The following is a 12,478-nucleotide window of genomic DNA, read 5'->3' as shown; positions in this document are numbered from 1 at the left end:
TCCATTCATTGAATTGATTCTGATTAATCTCTATTGGTAGGGTCTGAAAGAGATATAATTGTCTGGGCAATATATTCATTTTAATAGATTCAATCCTTGAACTGAGACTAAAAAAAGGAATTAGGTTCCATCTTGTTACATCTTCCTTAATTTTTTTATATATAGGCTGATAATTGCATTCTGATAATTTTGACAAATCTTTTGGCATAATGATGCCCAAATATTTGAAAGGCTCTATTTGCCATGCCCAGGGATATCTGCTTTCAGTTTCTCTTGGTGGGCTTTAGTTATATGAAAGTAATTGGGTCTTATCTATGTTGAGCTTGTATCCTGATAATTGACCATATTGTTCAAAGGATTGCATCAATTTAGGTAAAGAGTATGTTGGTTGCCCTAGATAGATCAAAATGTCATCCGCTTAACAGGCCAATTTATGCTTTGTCCCTTTGATAGTAATTCCCCTGATATCTTCATTTTGTCTGATGTATTGAGCTAATGATTCTAGGTGTAATGCGAAGAGTAGCGGTGACCACGCACAACCCTGTCTCGTGCCCCTTTCTAGGGTAAAAGTATTTGATAAATATCCATTGATTTTAATCCTAGCAGTAGGGTTGTCATATAGTGCCTGTATAGTTTTAATAATTGTGTCATGGAAACCAAATCTATGTAAAACTCTGTAAAGAAAATTCCAATTAACCGAATCAAATGCCTTTTCAGCGTCCACGCTTATCACAATATCAAAATCCTTCATGGAAATTTATAGTCCTTCTGAAACCTGTCCTTCCATGCATATCCACCCTTTCATGATCTGCAGACCAAAATCCACCAGTTACACTGAGAGGTCTCCAGAGAGCAAAATCTTTGTTGCCCAGTGTTATTGCTTGCCATTTATATTTAAAAAAACCTGAAGACTGGCTCCTTTTTACAACAAAAAGCAATACAACAAAATATTGTTTAGAAGATTATCTTACTCAAAAACAACCCTTTGATCTCTAGAAGTTTCAGTTGCTGAGCTTGGCAAAAATCAAGAGGCCTCCTGGCCCTGGACAGTGAATGCCCATCACAAAGACAGGAAACAAGACAAATTACAAATCAGTGCTTCTGGACAAAAGTCAATGGGTAAAACCCAACTGCAACAAAGCTGAGGATTAGACTGCTCCCAATTCCTTTAGGGTGGTGCTCGGGCACAGCTTGCCCACAGCCAATCTTTTGCTATGGGATTTCAGAGATGACTGTTGATTGGTAAGTAAGTAAGTAAGTAAGTAAAGGCATCCGTTAGTCTTGCAAGACCATGGATCTGCGCTTGGAAAGTCTTCACCCTCCAGAGCGCAGGCCTGGGCAAGGTTGTATGGAAGACCAACAGTTGCCCATGCTGCAAGTCTTCCCTCTCCACGACACCAATGTTGTCCAAGGGAAGGGCATTAGGACCCATACAGCTTAGCACCAGTGTCGTCACAGAGCAATGTGTGATTAAGTGCCTTGCTCAAGGACACAACACGTTCCCTCGACTGGGGCTCGAACTCACGACCTTCAGGTCGCTAGTCCAATGCCTTAACCACTTGGCCACGTGCCCACGATTTGTGAGGGGGAAAAACTGATCAGAATCAGGTTCTGACTTAAATGATACAAAAATGTGTTGTTTTGCAGCAGTAGGAGAATGCAAAGACATAGAATTAAAGTTGCAAAGGTAAATAAATAGCTGATGCAAAAACAAAGGAATAATGAGTTAACCTTCATGGGTTTATGAGCCAGCCGTGGTTGGTCTGATCAGAAGCCTGGCTTTCCTTTGCTAATCATCACCCCATGCTGTCGATTTATAATGTACAGCATTACAAAGCAGGAGTTTATGCTTGTCTGCTAAACTTTATGACCAGTGCCTGACCCTGGGTGAGGGCCAGTGTCTCCTGGCCAGGGTCTCAGCCGTCAAGCAAATACTTCCAAATGAAATGCTTGGTCTGACACAATTGGAAAATATTAACATCTGGTTAAAACTCTCCACATTCTTGGGTCTACATGTCTAGTGCCATTGCTTCAGCCAAGAAGGTGGCTATAAATCATTTGGCACAACTAAAGTTAAGTCTCTGTAATCTGAAAGTATGTCTCTGTTTAATATGTTGTGGTCTGTCAAGGGTTTGTTGTCATAAAAGATTTGAGAGAACACTTATGTTAAACCCTTTATTAGGAAAAAACTCACAGTATGATTCCTGTTCAGTTTAAGGGGCTAAAGTATTTTCTTCAATACTTCAAACTATCTAATCTTAGTTACCAGCAGAGAGGCAGGTATATTGGTTGCAATCAATTTAAAATTATTAATTATTAATGTGCTTGCATGATGATTGGAAATTCAAACTGAGCTTCCTTAATCCCAGTCTTGAGGTCTGACCCAGTTGTTTAACCTTATCTGTACTGTGGCAATGATTTTCAATGTGCACAATGCCAGCACGTACACCTGCTTATGACGGCTCACCCTGAAAGGTGATGTAATGACCATGTAACTCCTGACCATTCTGAAAGCAAGGAAGGGCAACTGTCCTTGTAATAATTGTAAAGGAAAATCTTCACGCTATCAATCTTCCAGTGGAGCACTGGGTTCCACCTTAACACCGAGCAATTTCTTAGGTGTCCATTCATTTAATGTAAGGATTGTCACATTCAGAAAAGGTGTAAGTGTCATGCGATGGTCAGATTAGTGGGACAAGGTATCAGCTCATCAAGCAACCATAAAGCAGAATTTATCCTTCAGTGTTTCTTAAATTTTATTTATTTATTGAGATATTGCCCAGAATTGGTCCTTCTGCTCTGCCCAGCAATCCCCAATTTAATCCTCGCCTGGTCATGGGGCAATTTGCAATAACCAATTAACCTACCAATTGCTACGTCTCTGGACTGTGGGAGGAAATCGGAGCACCTGGAGGAACCCCACACAGTCATGGGAAGAGCGCAGAAACTTCTTACGGGCAGCAGCAGGAATTGAACCCGGGTCGCTCGTACAGTAAAGCGTTGCGCTAGCCGCCATGTTAACGTGCCACACCGTGAGTTGCTGCATTCTGAGCTGATTCTGTTCCTGCACCTCAGTCGTGCCAACATGATAGTTGTGTTCTACTATATTTTAAAGGCCCTGTCCACAAACTTAATCCATCAAGAGAGCATAAACAAAAGCTTTCAAACTATCCGCCTCCTGGAAAGTGACAAAAGCTCGGATAGGAATTCAATGCACCATGCCACTCTAACAACATTCAGCATTGGGAGAGTAAAGACCCTCCAAGAGCGGACAAGTGGTGAGAGTTACTGCTTTTTATTTTTACTGTATTTAACCTTTAGCGGAACTACCAAACTGCATTGGCCAAAAATGAATTAAGAAGCCCAACCGTTGAAATTCTATGTTCTGGGAATTGTATTGACAAGCTGGAAGTTTCAGTGGAGTTTCCAGCCACCTGCGCTGAATGGGGGTGCTGCAGTGTATTGAAATCAAGTCCAGATCCTGTCTTCCCAGGGCTTTGGTGGGTTTCATTTGGAGAAATAATTACATTACTGATCTTCACATACCGTATTTTATTGAAACTGAAGAAAACCAGGTGGTTATTTTTCTTTTGGCTCTGTGGGCTGAGTAATTCAGCAGACAGGTGGCTGTTCTTGGGCACCACCGAGTAACTTTGTCAGCCTCTTTTCATTTTGAAATGTACATGCAGATCCTTTCATACAGCAGTGTATTGAGGTAGTAAAAAGTTAACATAATGGAATGCAAAACACAGTGTTAGAGTTACGGAGGAATTGTAGTGCAAGCAGACAAATGAAATGCAATTGCAGTGATGAGGTAGCCTGAGAGATAGAGGGTTCATCTTTGTTGTGTTGGAGGTCCATCCAGGAACTGATAGAAGCTGCCCATGAGCTTGGTGCTATGAGATTTCAAGCTTTTGCTTCATCTGCCCAATGAGAAGCGGAAAAAGAGAAAATGTCTGGTTTGGGGGGAAAAGTGTCCAGGCAGCAGAAAGTGTAGAAAGAGTTAATGGCGGGGAGGCTGGTTTTAGTGAAAGACTGAGCTCTGCCCACGCTGTCTGCAATTTCTTGCAGTCTTGGCCAGAGCAGTAGCTGTAGCAAAACACGTGCTTCAGCGATTTTTCTTTTCAGTCATAAATAGGAGGCAACAGAACATTTTCAGCTCCCTGTCCACTGGGCACAGAGGATTGTCTGAACGTGGATTAGGTTTTAAATCCCCGTTCTCAGCCACAAAGGGTGACAATGTGATCAAGTATTCTGCTCTCTGTTCCGCTCTGGGCAGTGACTGTAAGCCTGCAGTGCGCCTAACAGTAGCAGTGGGCTCAGCAACTGCAGCTGAGCTCCAATATACCTCACTTCTTGGTCTACCAGTTCAATAAGGAACTGACTTCGAAGTGTAGTGTGAGCTTGCATGAGCTGATATCAGCATCGTGCAGTGTACCGTAGCACAGCAACCTCAATCATGAAAGGAACATCATTACAACAGTACCTACCTCCAGCAGTTAGTGCAATATCATAATTTAATCTCAGTTCCTTGTTGGAAAAGTAATTCAGCTTTCTTCTGTTGTGCAGAATAGTCAGCATGTGACTTCAGAACTCTGTCTGCAAAATATTGAATTTTCATCTCAGATATCTGCAGCTCGGTTACGTTCTTGGATCAGGTCTCAAGTGACCAGTGGTTTCTGACATCTTTTAGAAGGTTTATTCTGCTTGTGAGGACTAAAAGATAGAGGGACAGGAGTTCCAAGTTGCTGATAGGAGGAAGGAAGTTTTGGGCAAGGCCCCCGGACAGGAAAATTCTATCCTGCACTATGCCCTGGAGATCGAACAGGATAGGAGAGAACTTTGTGCACAGGGAGGTCTTCCCACTGTTTGCTCAGCACAGCAGGTCAGTGGCAGAACGTTTGGATACGGCCCAATTGTGGAGAGAGAGACACCAAAGTGGGCCGACAGTTCACTGACTTTAATGGGAACTGCTGCAGAATTTAAAGAAAAAGGAATAAATGCTAGGCCAACAAATCCGTCAACTAAAACTCAAACTGAAAGCTAACACCAACATGACAGCTGAAAGCATTAACCAAATCCTGTCCTTCACAGCGCCTGTTGAAACGGTAGTCCGGTTTACCGGACAAGGATGAGGGTAAGCAGGAGCGTAAATATTGTTGTGGCTTCGGTCGCTTCGACGAGACTAGATCGAAAAGAAGGGGGTTAAATGCCACCATAATGAAACAGTAATTAGCAGGAATGTTGCATATTCATAAGTGCAATTGCCAAACCTGTTCCGCAGCCTGCACAGGTGCAGAGAGTCTGTGGTTGTGACACTCAGTGGGGCTGGAGGGCAAGGGAACGTTTGGTTGGGTGTGGAGGTGGAGACATTCGATGATCAGTGATCATCAGAACATCACTTGGCGGAGTTGCCTGTCGGTAGACCAGACCAAGATCACCCGTACAGGGATAAGAGACTCCTCATTGAAAGGGTGACTGGAGTAGGTAAAGGAGGGAGGATGTGGAAGTGGAGACTGACAGGAGAGGCAGAGATGGGAACATGTGGGAATAGTTGGCAATGGCAGTTTGAGGGTGACCGGGGGTTCTGTAAAACTTTGGTCCACTGAAACAAGATCTTAAGTTATCACTTAAAGGAGACCTAACTGAAGCCAATGGACTTTTCAGACTCCTTGGCAGTGGGTGGGATAAGGCAGCAGCCTAAAGCAGGCATTAACGTTCCAGCTAATTCCTCCTTCAGTCCAAGGAATGGTGAGCTCCAAGGCTATATTGCGACTGGCTTGTGCAGGTTTACTACAGTGCCACCAAATGTGCATTGCACACTACCTGAAGAGTCACTACTGTACGTGTTCATCACCTGTGAGTGAGTGTGTGTGTGTGTGTGTGTGTGTGTGTGTGTGTGTGTGTTTGCGTGCATGCATGGTGACCAGATAAAACCAGGAGGTGGATGAAACTGTGTGAAGGGAGTTGGGCGTATCAGGGAAAGGAAACAAAAATGAGAGGACGAGAGGAAGATTGAAAGGGGTAAAGGTGACGAGGAATAATGAGAAAACACTGGAGGGGAATGTTATCTAAAATCAGAAGACAATAAACACACCAGTGAGTTGTAATGGGCATTTGGATTTCTGAAATTTCTGGTTCCGTAGTGCACAAAATCATCATGCTTTTTGATAGAATTTCTAAACCATAGATTATGGTTCAAACCAGTGATTGTCATGGAATCAATTAAACAGTGATGTTGCTACTGTATGTTGCCATCCTAACCTCGAACAGATCAACCTGAAATACATTAATAATAAAATAGACCAGGCTGTCAAGGAAAGTACAGACTGATCTTGAATAAAAATTATAAAGTTAAGGCTTTAAAATTCTGATTCTAGTGTTGAAACATTGCTTTCATTCATTTGAAGTTTGCCCTGCCACTACCTGACTGAGGGGAAGTCAGGTTTAAAAATAAATCTGCTAATAACAGAGGAAGGAATTTTCGCACAAGTGCTTTAGTGTCTGTTGGTAGCCCACACCACGTTGAAAGGCTATCCAGGAATACATTAATCTATAGTATATAAACTGCTACTTTAACCTTCTGGTTCTTTCATCTTCATCTGTGTAATTACTAAAGCTATTCTTGTTGGCGGAGCTTTGGGTCTAGTTTTTTCAATTTGACAGGTAAGCTGGTGTAAGGAAGCTGGCAGTTAGAAACTCTCAAAGAATGTTGCATATCACACCTGGGTGTTGTAAATAGTTTGAAGCCCCCTCAGCCAGATATATCCCTTTCATTAACTTTGTACATCCAAACTGCAGGTGCTCAAGAGAAATCTTCATCAATTTCTGTCTTCCTGCACAGATGCTCACACATTATTTTTGCAAGCTGTTCCGTATAACTTCACTCTGATCATGTTCACATTCTGATCTTTCAGTTTATAATTAACTCTCTTCTTTTCCTCCAGTAATGACACCAAGGATGTCATTGACCCACTTTTCATATCTCAGGAGCCAGTTCTCAGTGAAGGTAGGCACAATTCTAGAAATGTACCATCGTCTTCACTACACCAGCATGGTCAGTAGTGTTCCAAGGCAAAGTGTGTATAGATCAAGATTTCAAAGGTTCATTTATTATCAAAGTATACAATTCTGAAATTCTTCAGTTCTCCGGGTAACCATGAAACCAAGAAAGAAAAGTCAGCACAGTCATGAATTCCCACATCCCCGGAAAAATAAAACAAACAAAAACAGAACAGGGACATCAACCCCCAAATCCCTTCTTCCGCACAAAAACCAAGCAAAATGGATCAGGCACATTGACCCCCCCCAAATCCCTCCTCCCACACAAAAAAATAAACAAAACAGATCAGGCACATCGACCCTCCAAGTTCATCTTCCACACAAAAAAAAATGAACAAAACAGATCAGGCTCATGAACCCCCAAGTCCCTCCTCCCACACAAAAAAAAATGAGCTAAGTTATTAATCTGCCAGGTAATGGTGATGCCTGCCTTAATGTGTGCTTCAGAATCCTGGAGCACCTCTGGAGAGGTCAATATCCTCCAAATCCACAGTCAGGGTGACCACACTAACATCAGCATTTTCTCTTCCAGCTCAACATCCCCAGCACTGAGGGTCTAAACGCCCTCCGTTGGCTCCAATGGGCAGGTCTTGATTTTTCATGTGCCCAGCATCGGACTCCCGTAACAGACATCCTATTCCCAGCTCCACCTTGACAACATCTTGGCAGGAGGGCAAGGAAGCAATTCAAGGATGTTTGTAAAGCCTTCTTGCAAGTGTGACCTCATCACTGTCCTGTGGGAATCCCTGGGCTATAGGTGAACAAAGTGGAGAGGGCACACCCAGAATAGCATCAAAAAATATTTCTTTTTATTAGCACAGTTTGTCTTCTTTTGCACATTAGTTGTTTGTCAGTCTATGGTTACATATAGTTCTTTATAAATTCAATGTATTTATTTATTATTTTGTGAGTGCCTGCAAGAAAATGGATCTCAAGGTAACATATACGTATTTTATAATAAATGACTTTATTTTGAGTTTGACATAAGGAACATACAGAATCCAAACAGAAAAGGGAAAAAAAAGCACCATCTCTCGCACTGCATATGTGTCCACCTGTACTTCCTGCCCCACTTATCGGCCACCTCAGAACCTCCAAAACTTGCAGTCGAAACAAGTCAACTTTCACCCTCCCCTGCCAAGGAAACGCCTAAGAGGAGAAGCGTGAGTGAGTCACCTCTCTCTTCCCGCCTCAGCGGGGAGTGGCTACTCAGGCGGAGTTCAAGGTTGAACATAACAAGGTCTGTCCAGCCCCTGCTGTTTCAGAATTGAAGTGGTGATCACAGCAAGGCTAAATTTATTGGCAGGATTACTGCAAGTGGGATCACTGTAATCATGGAGAGTACATATCTGACTCAGAACATCAAAATGATAAAGCTGGAACACTGGAACAGCATAAACATCTACTGTGATTGGGCTCCGTCAATCATTCACTGATCACACAAACCTGAACATGTGAACATGTGCTGACAGTATGTGATACATATAGTGGAGCCCCTCTTGGTGCAACAATGCAACTGTATATAATTGTAACCCTCAGGTTTGGCCAGTCACGTTAATCTAAGAGGAGACATCCTCCAGCGCGGCCAAACTTGAGAAATCTTGTTTGGGTGGATGCTGTGTGATGTGTTCCCCTGTTACAAATCAGTACCATGAAATAACAAACAGTGCACAATATGCATTTAAACTACTGATCTTTATAATTCCTAATTTGACTATAGGTTCAGTAAAGAAAAAGGGCCCATTTTATTGAAACAGTCTAATGAGCATGTTGGAGCTCACGGTTTTCTCATCTGTTCGTTTTCCATCGATTTCCCCCGGCCGTCGTCAACTCTTGACCAGGGGTGCAGTGCTGCTGGAGCACCGCTCCGACATCTCTGTAAAAAAAAAGTCAAAATAAACAAGCGTGGAATTTAACAGCGGCCGTATATTAAGTAGAGGGAATTTTACGGAAGTGGGGGTTGGGGAGAGGGGGTGGTGGCTGGTGGGGAAAATACCACTAATGACATTAGGATATTTGATAGGATATTTTTGGTGAAATCCTGGAGCCGTGACTGTTTTTTATTTAGGTGTTTGTGAAATTCCTCCTCGCTCGACCCATTGTCCCAGCATACCCTGCTGTAGCCTCCCGCCATTTCACGGATCCTCAGTCCCTCTCCAGCACTCGCTGTTTGAGCATTGTTCGCCGAGAAAATAAAAATCTTAGATCTTTTGAAAAGTGGCATGTTGCTTGCCGAAGTAGGCCATAAGGTCAGTGAGAAAGAATCAAGCATTCGCACAATAAAGCAGAAAAAAGCTGAAATTCGTGGAAGTGTTAGTGCTACCCTTACAATGGCAAAAATGGACTCTCTGGTTCGTGATAAAGTGCTTGCAAAGACTGAGAAAGCATTAAGTGTGTGGCTGGAGGATATGTCACAGAAGCATATCCCTGTTGATGGCAAAATGATGCGTGAGAAAGCACTAAGCCTCTATGAGCACTAAAATGAGGGGGTTGAGTAGAGCGAGAGGAAAGAGTTTAAGGCTAGTAAGGGATGGCTGGCTAGCTATGTAAAGCACTACAGCCTCAAGAACTTAAAGATCACGGGAGAATCGGCAGGGCAGATGTACCAAGTATCCCATTACGGAGCCGATCGAAGTACACGCTTGAAGTCTCTCAGAAAAAAAAATTGTTAATCACATATTTTCAAAAGCTCACACTGCTGCTCTAAGTGTTGAAAATACAGCTAGTGAAGATGCTCTTGAAAAATTATGTGACACCATGAATGCTTCGCATCTAAAGGCAACTTGTTCAATTTTTCGTTCTGCATATTATTTAGCTCAGAATGACAGACCATACTCTGATCACTTTGGCTTATTGGAACTTCAAAAAAATGGTATTGACATTGGAATTGGACTGCAGTCCCACACTAGTGCTGCAGAGATAATTAATCACACAGCCATTAATATGAAAAAAATATTGCCAGCATATCAAGCAGATAAATGGCAAATTTTCTGTTCTTATTGATGAATCAACAAGCCTGAGCATTAAGATTGCCTGAATAGTTTATTTGAAATGTGAAATTGATAAGGAAGGTGATCCCTATTTTATGCTTTTAGATCAGAAAGCTGCAACTATTGCTAAGCATCTATTGAACTGTCTCAATAACCATGAGTTTGATGACTCTTATTTGAAACAGAACCTTGTAGCATTTGCTAGTGATGGGGCGAGCGTAATGCTTGGTGTCCAGTCTGGTGTTGCTACAATTCTCAAGGAACATTACTCTGATGTGATAATTTGGCACGGTCTAAATCACAGTTTAGAACTTGCAGTAGGTGATTCAGTGAGAGAAGTTCATGGAATAAGTCATTTTCAATCATTTATGGACAAATTGTACTCTGTTTCCAGTAGATCACCTCTAAATCAAAAGGAACTGTCTGAATGTGCTTCTCAACTCGAACAACAAATTTGCAAAATCGGCCGTGTTCTGGGCACCAGGTGGGTAGCTAGCTTGTTTTGAACAGTTTCAGCAGTGTGATAAAATTATGAGGCACTGTGTTTTCATTTTGAAAATGCAATAAAGGATGTAACAAGATCTGGGAGTGACAGAAAAATCTATTGAAAAGACTCTCTTCAGAACAGTTTCTATTGGACTTAGCTCTAATGTATGACATGTTGCAATAACTTAGTTTACTGTCAGAGTGTTTACAGAAATGCACTACTACGATTGTTTATGCAGACAAATTTTGATCCAGTGGAGCATAAGATCACTGCATGGACTGAAAGAGCAACCTGGTACAAAAACTCTAGAAGATCAAGAGGCAGTTGAAAATGGGAAGTTTGGAGAAATTACCTTAACAAGTGACAACAAAATTGTCTCCATTAATTATCTACAGTTTCTTACTAGTAAACAATTTGCAGCACCGTATGTTCACGGCAACATCCTTGAAAGGTTCTCAAACTTCTAAACCTCAAAGTATGTATAAATTCCTGCTAAATGAAATGTGTCCATGATAAAGATAACTGGTCTGCTGAAACACTGCCTAATTATGGAGAAGCTGCAATATCATCTCTCTGTAAGAGGTTTAAGCTTTCTTCTTCCTCTGTAATAAATTCAGAGAGTATGTGGAGGATCGTGGACACTGATCCCTCAAGATTTACGCCCATTACTGAGCTGTTCACAAGTTATTCCTATTAGTACTGCTGAGTGTGAGAGAGAATTCAGTCACATGAACTTAATAATAACAACAACACGCTCAAGAATTCTCATAAATCACGTATCAGAACTTATGACTGTTAAACTACATGGACCTCCCCTAGTTCAGTGAAATCCTGAGCTATATGTCACATCGTGGTTGCAGTATGACAGATCAGCAGATGACACTGGGACAAGAGTCGCTTCAGACCCCCAAACACATATTACGCCTGACCCTTTGTAGAAATTATTGTGAAACTTCTCAGTTAATAACTCATCAGGGGTGATTGATAAGTTCGTGGCCTAAGGTAGAAGGAGATGAGTTATTAACTTCCAACTTTCTGCATGATCACTCAAGGAGTTGAACTGCATGTGTATGTAAGGAGGGCTCATCTCCTTCTATCTTAGGCCATGAACTTATCAATCACCCCTTGTAATGTATAAATATAGAAATAACTTACTTAATGTCAACAAGACAAAGGAGATCATTATCAACTTCAGGAGAACTCTTACCATCCACACTCCCTTTTACAGTGGAAACTGTGAGTGGTTTCAAACTCCTGGGAGCGCACATCACGCACAACCTGTCATGGTCCCAGAACACATCCTACACAGTCAAGGAAGTTCACTAACGCCTCTATTTTCTGAGGAGGCTGAAGAGAGCTGGGCTTTGCACATCCAAACTCATGTCATTCTACAGGTGCGCAATAGAGGGCATCCTGACAAGCAGCATCACTGCTTGCGACGGAAACTGCACTGTGGCAGACAGGAAGGCTTTACAATAGGTAGTCAAAACTGCCCATTGCATCAATAGCACCAGCTTACCTGTCATCAAGGACATATATACAGAAAGGTGCCAGAAAAGGGTCAGTAACATCATAAAGGATCCCAGCCACCCTGCTCACGGACTGTTTGTCCCGCTCTCATCAGGGAAGAGGCTGTGTAGCATTCACACCAGGACCACCAGATTCAACAAGATTTACTTTCCCCAAGCAGGAAGGCTGATCAACACCTCCACCCACTAACTTCTGCACTGCTTTATTTCCCATCAGTCACCTTACGTATAGCCCAATGTCACTTTATGGATCCAGGCAATCTATGTATACAAGCTATCTCATGTATTTATTGAGTTTTTTTATTACTAGGGGTGATTGATAAGTTCATGACCTAAGGTAGAAGGAGTCAATTTTAGAAAACCGAGCACATTTTTTTCTTACATTTACACACTTAGTCCCGCGGTCGTGG

This window comes from Mobula birostris, chromosome 22 (assembly GCF_030028105.1).
Source record: "Mobula birostris isolate sMobBir1 chromosome 22, sMobBir1.hap1, whole genome shotgun sequence".
NCBI classification, from domain to species: Eukaryota; Metazoa; Chordata; class Chondrichthyes; order Myliobatiformes; family Myliobatidae; genus Mobula; species Mobula birostris.
Note: the sequence above shows the minus strand (reverse complement) of the source record.